A 7,969-nucleotide genomic window follows, 5' to 3' on the forward strand; every position below is an offset into this window, starting at 1 on the left:
CAGCACTTTGGAAGGCCAAGGCAGGTGGATCACGAGGTCAGGAGATGGAGACCATCCTAACACAGTGAAACCCCATCTCTATTAAAAATACAAAAACTTATCTGGGTGTGGTGGCAGGTACCTGTAGTTCCTGCTACTCGGGAGGCTGAGACAGGAGAATGGCATGAACCCTGGGGGTGAAGCTTGCAGTGAGCCGAGATCGCGCCACTGCACTCCAGCCTGGGAGACAGAGTGAGACTCCGTCTCAAAAAAAAAATTAAAAAATAAAAATAAAAAACTTTTGTTTTGATTCAGCAGGTTGGAAATACTCATTTTGTAGAATCTATAAAGCAACATTTCAGGGCCCATTGAAGCCTATAGTGAAAAATCGAATATCCCATAATAAAAACTAGAAGCAAGCTATCTGTGAAAATGCTTTGCAATGTGTGGATTTATCTCACAGAGTTAAACCTTTGTTTTGATTCAGCAAGTTGGATACACTCTTTTTATACAATCTACTAGGAGATATTTTGGAGCCCATTCTGGCTTGTAGTGAAAAACCAAATGTCACACAATAAAAACTACAAAGAAGCTATGTCTAAAAATGCTTTGTGATGTGTGATTTTTGTCTCACAGAGTTTAACCTTTCTTGTGATTCAGCAGGTTGAAAACACTCTTACTACAATCTATTAGGGTACATTTCAGAGCAAACTGTGGACTATACCGAAAAACCAATCATCCCGTGATGAAAACTAGAAAAAAGCTATCAGTGAAAATGTTTTGTGATGTGTGGATTTATCTCATAAATTTAAACCTTTGTGTTTATTCAGCAGGTTTGGAACACTTTTTTGTAGACTATACGAAAGGACATTTCACACTTATGGAATCCTATATTTGAAAAGCAAATATTTCATGATAAAAACAATAAAAATTTATCTCTGAGAATGCTTTGCAATGTGTGGATTCATCTCAAAGAGTTAAACCATTGCTTTGATTCAGCAGGTTAGAAACACTCTCTTTGTAGAATCTACAAAGGGATATTTAAGAGCCCATTGAGGCCAGTAGTGAAAAACCGAATATCCCGCAATGAAAACTAGAAACAAACTATCTGTTAAAATGCTCTGCGATGTGTGAATTCATCTCACAGAGTTAAACCTTTGTTTCCATTTAGCAGGTTGGAAACAATCTTTTTGTAGAATCTACAAAGGGTCATTTTGAAGCCCATTGAGGCCTATAGTAAAAAACCAGATATCTCACGATAAAAACTAGAAACATGCTATCAGTGAAAATGCTTTGCAATGTATGAATTCATCTCATAGAGTTAAATCTTCATTTTAATTCAGCAGGTTGGAAACACTTTTTTTGTAGAATCGAAGAAGGGATATTTTGGAGCCATTTGAGGTCTATAGTGAAAACCAAATATCACCTAATACTAAAAGTAAGGTATTTGTGAAAATGCTTTGTGATATGTGGATTCATCTCACAGAGGTAAACCTTTATTTTGACTCAACAGGCTGGAAGCACTTTTTTTGTAGAATCTACAAAGGGACATTTCAGAGCCCTTTGAGGTCTATGGTAAATAGCTGAATATTCCCTGATAAAAACTAGAATTAAGCTACCTGTGAAAACGCTTTGCAATGTGTGGATCATCTCTCAGAGTTAAACCTTTGTTTTGGTTCAGCAGATTGGAAACATTCTTTCTGAAGAATCAACAAAGGGACATTTTCAGCCCATGTGCATGAATATTGATACATCGAGTATCCCACAATAGAAACTAGCAACTAACTATTAGTGAAAATGCTTTGCAATATGTGAATTCATCTCACAGATTTAAAGATTTATTTTCATTCAGAGGGTTGGAGACACTCTTTTTGTAGAATCTACAAAAAAGACTTTACAGAGCCCATTGAGGCTTACAGAGAGAAACTGAATATCCCCAAATAAAAACTAGAAAGAAGCTATCTGTGAAATTGATTTGCAATGTGTGGATTCATCTCACAGAATTAAATCTTTGTTTTGATTCAACAGATTGGAAACACTTTTTTTGCAGAAGTTATGAAGGGACATTTTGGAGCTTATTGATGACTATAGTGAAAAAAACAAATACTTCGTGATAAAAACTAAAAACAATCTATATGTGAAAATGCTTTGTGATGTGTGTATTGATCTCACAGACTTAAACCTTTGTTTTGTTTCAGAAGGTTGGAAACGCTTTTTTGTAGGATATACAAAGGGACATTTCAAATGCCATAGACAAGTGTAGTGAAACACTGAATATCCTGCAATAAAAACTAGAAACAAGCTGTCTGTGAAAATGCTTTGCAATGTGTGGATTCATCTCCCAGAGTTAAACCTTTGTTTCTATTCAGCAGGTTGGAGACAGTCTTATTCTAAGGGGCATTAAGGAGCCCATTAAGGGAAATTTCAGAGCCCATTGAAAACTATAGTAAAAAAAGAATATTCCACGATAAAAACTAGAAAAATCTATCTGTGAAAATGTTTGGTGATGTGTGAATTCATCTCACAGAGTTAACCCTTTGTTTTGATTCAGCAGGACAAAATCTTTTTTTTTTTTTTTTTGTAGAATCTACAAAGGGATATTTCAGAGTCCATTGAGGCCTGTAGTAAAAAATCGATTATCTTGCGATAAAAACTAGAAACAAACTATCTGTGAAAATGTTTTAGGATTGGTCATTTCAAGTCACAGAGTTAAATTTTTGTTTTGATTCAGCAGGTTGAAAGCACACTTTTGTAGAAACTATGAGGGGACATTTCAGAGCATATCGAAGTCTATAGTGAATAATGAAATATCCCACGATAAAAACTAGAAACAAGCTATCTATAAAAATGCTTTGCAATGTGTGGATTCGTCTCAGAAATTTAAACTTTTGTTTTGATTCAGCAGGTTGGAAACATTCTTTTGGTACAATCTACAGAGGGACATTTCAGAGCCTGTTGAGGTCTATATTCGTAAAACCAAATATTCCCGATAAAAACTGGAAACAAGCTAACTGTGAAAACCCTTGGTGATGTGTGGATTCAACTCACAGAGTTAAACCTTGATTTTGATTCAGCAGGATGCAAACACTCTTTTTGTAAAATCTACAAAGGGGAGATTGGAAACACTCTTTTTATGAAATCTACAAAGATACATTTTGGAGCCCATTGAGACCTACAGTGAAAAACTGAATATCCCACAATTAAAACTAGAAAGAAGTTATCTGTGAAAATGCCTGGTAATGTGAGGATTCATTTGACAGAGTTAAATCTTTGTTTTTATTCAGCAGATTGGAAGAACTCTTTTTGTAGAATCTGAGAAGGGACATTTTGGAGCCCATTGAGGCCTACAGTGGAAAACTAAATATCCAGTGATAAAAACTAGAAACAAGTTATATGTGAAAACGTTTTGTGATGTGTGGATTCATCTCAGAGTTAAACCTGTGTTTTGCTTCAGCATGTTGGAAACACTCCTTTGGTAGAATCTTCAAAGAGACATTTTAGAGCCTATTGAGGCCTACAGTGGAAAACCAAATATCCTGCGATAAAAACTAGAAACAAGCTGTCAGTGAAAATGATTTCTAATGTGTTTATTCGTTTTACAGAGTTAAAACTTTGCTTTGATTCAGCAGGTTAAAAACACTCTTTTGTAGAATCTACGAAACGATACTTCTAAGCCATTGAGGCCTATACTAAAAAATTGAATTATCTCATGATAAAAAGTAGAAACTAGTTATCTGTGAAAATGCTTTCTGATGTAAGGATTCATCTCAGAGAGTTAAACCTTTGTATTGATTCAGCAGGTTGGAAACATTCTTTTTATAAAATCTATGAAGGGACATTTTGGAGACTATTGAGGTCTATAGTGAAAGACCGAATATCTCCTGATTAAAACTAGAAACATGCTATCCGTGAAAATACTTTGCAATGTTTGGATTTAATTTAGAGTTATTTGGTTTCAGTAGGTTGGAAACACTCTTTCTGTAAAATCTACGGGGGGGGACATTTCAGAGCCCATTGAGGCCCACAGTGAAAAACCCAGCATCCCACTATAAAATCTAGAAACAAGTTATCTGTGAAAATGCTTTGCCTTGCTACGTGTTCATTCATTTCACAGAGTCAAACCCTTGTTTTGATTCAACAGGTTGGTAACACTTTTTTCTAGAATCTACAATGGGACATTTCGTAACCCACTGATGTCTATAGTGAAAAACCAAATATCCCACAATAAAAGCTAGAAACTAGCTATTTGTGAAAATGCTTCAGGATATGTATGCAAACACAGCCATGTTTCCTAAAGGGAATAGCATAAAGCTAATCTGACCCAGATGACCCATACCCATCCTCAGCCTTAGATCTTGGTGGGTCTGAGCCTCTTCCCAGCTCCAGCTACCTCTGATGGGTCTTCAGGACTTGCTTGTCCTAGCAGGACTGATACTCCTGCTGAGTTCCTCCATTTGAATGAGGAAATGTCTGGAGAGAGGAGAAAGCTGGAACAGAGCCTTCCCTGTGGTTTCCAGTGACTCAGAGAGGTTTTCCCAAAAGTCTTATGGTAGAAGATAGAGAAAGTGGGATGTTCAGGGCCAGACCTTAGGAGAATCCTCTACCCCAACTCAGTGAAGCTCTAATCTTGTGCTACTTTCCCTTGTAACGCTGGGAGAATCAGATTCATCAAGAACTTTCACCTTCCTTTTACTGAATTTTGGTTCCCTTTCCAATGGTTCCAACATGCCCAGTAAAGTGAGCTGTTCCATCTGTACAACCTGGGGTGGTGCGGTGAAGGGGAAAGAGACCAGCTCCCTCTCCCACTTCCCAGTGAGGCCTATGAAGAGGCAACTAGACTCTTTCTACCAAGTGGATGACCTCAGGCCTAGAGTTGGAGTTAGCAGACCACTGTGTGGAAGCCACAGCCCTCAGCAGAGATAGGAACAGTGGAAAACAAACTTGTGACTATAGGACCTCCTTCTTTTTTTTTTATTTTTTTATTTTTATTTTTATTTTTTTTTTATTTTTATGGTTTTTTTTTTTAATATGGAGTCTTGCTCTTTTGCCCAGGCTGCAGTGCAATAACATGATCTTGGCTCACTGCAACCTCCACCTGTGATCAAATGAATCTCGTGCCTCAGCTTCTCAAGTAGCTGAGATCACATGCACGTGCTACCATGCCTGGCTAATTTTTGTATTTTTAGTAGAGATGGGGTTTCACCATGTTGGCCATGCTGGTCTCAAACTCTTAGCCTCAAGTGATCCACTGCCTCAGCCTCCCAAAGTGTTGGAATTACATACAGAACGTGCTTCTAAGTGGATGACTCAAGGTATACATAAAATCAAGCTTTCTATTTATACCTGTGTTAGAAGAAGCTGACCTCAGAAAGGCAGGTAATACTTGGGTGAGAAAAGGCAAAACACAGCTAAGGAGCAACCAGGAGGCCAGGTTGGCTGGAGTACAGGTCTAGTTAGAAGAGACAGTCATGGATGGGGCTATTCTGGGCAAAGCCCTGGAGATCTGGCTGAGAAAGTGAAATTCTCTGCCTATAGCCCCAGTATATTAGGTGATTGTTACCCAAGTACAAAACCACAGCTATATTCTCAGCTTGGATTTCAGAAAATAATACATTTTTAAATCATCTGCAAGAGTCTAAGACAAAGGTTTATCTTTGGCCCCAATTACGTAATTTCAAAAGCACGAATATTTTTGTACCTGTCTGGTTCTTGGTTGTGCACATCAGAAGCCACCTGCAGTTTACCTAAACAGAAAGGGAGTATGTTGGAAGAATGTTGGTGGGTCACAGAATGGGTGGGGAAGCTTGGCTACCAGCCCCAAGAAACAGGCAGAAACCCATGGAGGTGAGTCAGCAGGAAGCCCAGTCAAAGATGTGACACAGGAACATCATTCACAGCCACAGTCACTGCTGTGGATGCTCTCTAAGGGCTCCTGTGACTTGGCATCATCATGCCCCCAATAACCATTATTCCCGGCTGGAACGGCCCACTGGTGAGCCAGGAGATAGGGACATGGAACATCTGGCCTTTTCTAGCTCCCACAGGCAGAGAACCTCCTATTAAGACCTTCCAAAAGTGGAATTCCTATGAAATAGGACAGAGATCTAAGTGTTGCATAGCCCCCCATACAGCAAATGTTCATAATTCAGAAATACTTTTTTAAAGACTAATTTTTCTATTTTTTTCTAGTTTTAGCTCAAAGACAAGGTAGGTTTTTAAAGGATGTACTTAAGAACCAGTCTATTCTACTTTTCAAATACAGCATTTTGGAATGGCTGTATAGGAGAACGGGTTAAATATATGGCCTGGACTCAGACCAGACCTGGGTTTGAAGCCCAGCTTTACCATTTTCTAGCAGTGTTGCCCTGGGCAAGCAAATTAACCTCTCTGAGCCCATGCTCTTCTGTAAAATGGGGTCATCATAGTACCTACCTCACAGCTTTGAACTTTGAGGTTTAAGTGAGATAACGCATGTCAAGATCCTACCAGTGCTTGGCACCAGGGAAACACTCCATAAATATCAGCTATTGTCATTGAGTTACCTGTCCTAAGATCTGAGAAAACAACATGGTCACATTGGGCCCCATGGTCACCTTGGGGTATGTGGGCTTGGCCTGACTTAAGTCCAGGCAACCAGAGCCACACAAGGGAAGGAGGATGTCCAGATATCCACCTGGACACGTTTCCCTTTCATTCCTTGCTTTATCACCTTTTATTGTTTAAGGCCATGGGCTTTGGTGTTACAGGTTTGGATTTGAATCCAGACCTGCCAGATGGTGTTGGGCACCTCATGTGAGTTACTTAACTTCTCTAACCCTCAGGCTTTTTCATTGCAAACTGAGAATAATGCTATCCACCACAGGCAGTGCTGTAAGAAATCAGATAGTTTGTGCAGGGTGCTCAGCACTGTGCCTCATAGGTGAGAAGGGTCCTCATTAGTATATATTCATCCTCGTGGGTTAGGGAAGAAGTAGCACTTCCAAAGAATATTCTTTTCCTTCTATAATACCAGATGTAAATTTGTCTCTTTGATGCTTAAGTCATCTGGCAAGGATTGTTTTGGCTTCTACAAAAAAAAAAAAGGAAGATCATCTTGACAGTGGGAGGTCACATCTGTGGAAAATGCTAGTGTTCATGTAGCAAAAAGCTAGACCAGATCACTGCAAGCATGCAGGCCCAAGGGTAAAGCGGGTCAGCACTGCTGAGAGTATTGTCCACTGGACTCTCATTCCAGAGATGCTCCTCAGGAAGGGTGCTGTAGTTCAATAAGTCTGGCAAGTATAACTCCATCCTCCTTTTAGAAAAGTATAATACTAGCTGGCCACAGTGGCTCAGGCCTGTAATCCCAGCACTTTGGGGGGCCAAGGTGGGCAGATCATGAGGCCAAGAGTTTGAGACCAACCCGGCCACCAAGGTGAAACCTAATCTCTACTAAAACTATGAAAATTAGCCAGGCATGGTGGCAGGGGCCTGTAATCCCAGCTACTCAGGAGGCTGAGACAGGAGAATTGCTTGAAACCAGAAGATAGAAATTGCAATGAGCCACGATGGCACCACTGCACTCTAGCCTGGGCAAAAGAGCGAAACTTCACCTCAAAAAAAAAGAAAGAAAAGAAAAGAAAAGATAAGATAAGAAAGGAAATTACAATGTGGGCTGGGCCCAGCAGCTCATGCCATAATCCCAGCACTTTGGGAGGCCAAGACAGGCAGATCGCTTGAGTCCAGGAATTTGAGACCAGCCTGGGCAACATAGAAAAACCCCATTTCTACTAAAAATACAAAAATTAGCCAGGTGTGGTGACACAAGCCTGTAGACCCAGCTACTTGGGAGGCTGAGGTGTGAGAGGATCACTTGAGCCCTGGAGACGGAGGTTGCAGTGAGCTGATATCACACCACTACACTCTAACCTGGGCCGCAGAGCAAGACTCTGTCGAAGGAAGGAAGGAAGGAAGGAAGGAAGGAAGGAAGGAAGGAAGGAAGGAAGGAAGG

This window comes from Mandrillus leucophaeus, unplaced genomic scaffold (genome assembly GCF_000951045.1).
Source record: "Mandrillus leucophaeus isolate KB7577 unplaced genomic scaffold, Mleu.le_1.0 Scaffold320, whole genome shotgun sequence".
NCBI lineage: Eukaryota > Metazoa > Chordata > Mammalia > Primates > Cercopithecidae > Mandrillus > Mandrillus leucophaeus.